The sequence below is a fragment of the Leucopleurus acutus genome (genome assembly GCF_964270905.1).
Source record: "Leucopleurus acutus genome assembly, chromosome: 1".
Taxonomy (NCBI): Eukaryota; Metazoa; Chordata; class Mammalia; order Artiodactyla; family Delphinidae; genus Leucopleurus; species Leucopleurus acutus.
The window spans coordinates 46,962,470-46,965,182 of NC_139142.1; positions in this window are offsets into that span (position 1 = coordinate 46,962,470).

Sequence of the window (2,713 nt, forward strand, 5' to 3'; positions counted from 1 at the left end):
AGAAAAGTCCAGTGCAAAACAACAACCAAGTGCTCTCCTGGACCTAGAAAGAAACACACATGCCACTGTGAAACTGGTTATTAACATCACCATCATATGGTGCTTACTCCGCACCAGGCATAGAGTTATACCCTGATCTATGTTTCCTCATAGATAGTTGGGAAATGCCTGGCTGACTCAGAGCTATTGGGCACAGTTAATTAATTACATGCCAAGAGACTAAGGAAACCCTCCTCCCAAAATGAGCTTCCCAATCACCTGATTTTCCCCAGTCATCCTTCTCAGGCTATGCCTCCCACAGGGAACAAAAATCAATGTATCAGCCTCTGCCACTATTTCTCCACCTAGCTCAGAGCTGCCTAATAGACGGAGAATCGAACCGGTCCCCCTGGGGCCTTCCAGATTACCCAGCGGTTTATATTAACACAATCTCCTGTGCTGGAATGAATCAGAACTACAGCTTCAGGGTGCTAACTCTGGGGATGCAGACCACGGTTACTAAAAGGCCTCACATATCCTGAGTTGTCTGCCCATATGGTTAGAACGTGCCCCAGACATGGGACACCACAATGCTTTAGATAAGAAACGCACAGCAGGGAGGCTTCCAGGAAGATGGCGGAAAAGTAAGACGCAGAGATCACCTTCCTCCCCACAGATACACCAGAAATACATCTACACGTGGAACAACTCCTACAGAACACCTACTGAACGCTGGCAGAAGACCTCAGACCTCCCAAAAGGCAAGAAATCCCCCACGTACCTGGGTAGGGCAAAAGAAAAAAGAATAAACAGAGACAAAAGAATAGGGACGGACCCGCACCAGTGGGAGGGAGCTGTGAAGGAGGCAACGTTTCCACACGCTAGGAAGCCCCTTCGCGGGTGGAGACGGCGGGTGGCGGAGGGGGAAGCTTCGGGGCCGCGGAGGAGAGCACAGCAACAGGGGTGCGGAGGGCAAAGCGGAGAGATTCCCGCACAGAGGATCGGGGCCGACCGGCACTCACCAGTCCGAGAGGCTTGTCTGCTCACCCGCCGGGGCGGGCGGGGCCTGGAGTTGAGGCTCGGGCTTCGGTCGGAGCGCCGGGAGAGGACTGGGGTCGGCGGCGTGAACACAGCCTGCAGAGGGTTAGTGCGCCACGGCCAGCCGGGAGGGAGTCCGGGGAAAAGTCTGGACCTGCCGAAGAGGCAAGAGGCTTTTTCTTCCCTCTTTGTTTCCTGGTGCGCGAAGAGAGGGGATTAAGAGCGCTGCTTAAAGGCGCTCCAGAGACGGGCGCGAGCCGCGGCCAAAAGCGCGGACCCCAGAGACGGGCATGAGACGCTAATGCTGCTGCTGCCGCCACCAAGAAGCCTGTGTGCAAGCACAGGTCACTCTCCACACCTCCCTTCCGGGGGAGCCTGTGCAGCCCGCCACTACCAGGTTCCCGGGATCCAAGGACAACTCCCCTGGGAGAACGCACGGTACGCCTCAGGCTGGTGCAACATCAGTCCGGTCTCTGCCGCCGCAGGCTCGCCCCGCACTCTGTGCCCCTCCCTCCCCACCCCACCCCCCCCCCCCCGGCCTGAGTGAGCCAGAGCCCACGAATCAGCGGCTCCTTTAGCCCCGTCCTGTCTGAGCGAAGAACAGACGCCCTCCGGTGACGTACACGCAGAGGCGGGGCCAAATCCAAAGCTGAGCCCCTGGGAGCTGTGAGAACAAAGAAGAGAAAGGGAAATCTCTCCCAGCAGCCTCAGGAGCAGTGGATTAAAGCTCCACAATCAACTTGATGTACCCTGCATCTGTGGAATACATGAATAGACAACGAATCATCCCAAATTGAGGAGGTGGACTTTGAGAGCAAGATTTATGATTTTTTTCCCCTTTTCCTCTTTTTGTGAGTGTGTATGTGTATGCTTCTGTGTGAGATTTTGTCTGTATAGCTTTGCTTCCACCATTTGTCCTAGGGTTCTATCCCTCCGTTTTGCTTTCTTCCTTTCTTTCTTTCTTTCTTTCTTTCTTTCTTTCTTTCTTTCTGCTTCTACTAATTCTTTCTTTCTACTTTTTCTCCCTTTTATTCTGAGCCATGTGGATGAAAGGCTCTTGGTGCTGCAGCCAGGAGTCAGTGCTGTGCCTCTGAGGTGGAAGAGCCAACTTCAGGACACTGGTCCACAAGAGACCTCCCAGCTCCACATAATATCAAACTGCAAAAATCTCCCAGAGATCTCCATCTCAACACCAGCACCCAGCTTCACTCAACAACCAGCAAGCTACAGTGCTGGACACCCTATGCCAAACAACTAGCAAGACAGGAACACAACCCCACCCATTAGCAGAGAGGCTGCCTAAAATCATAACAAGTCCACAGACACCCCAAAACACACCACCAGACATGGACCTACCCACCAGAAAGGCAAGATCCAGCCTCATCCACCAGAACACAGGCACTAGTCCCCTCCACCAGGAAGCCTACACAACCCACTGAACCAACCTTAGCCACTGGGGACAGACACCAAAATCAACGGGAACTATGAACCTGCAGCCTACAAAAAGGAGACCCCAAACACAGTAAGATAAGCAAAATGAGAAGACAGAAAAACACACAGCAGATGAAGGAGCAAGATAAAAAGCCACCAGATGTAACAAATGAAGAGGAAATAGGCAGTCTACCTGAAAAAGAATTCAGAATAATGATAGTAAAGATGATCCAAAATCTTGGAAATAGAATAGACAAAATGCAAG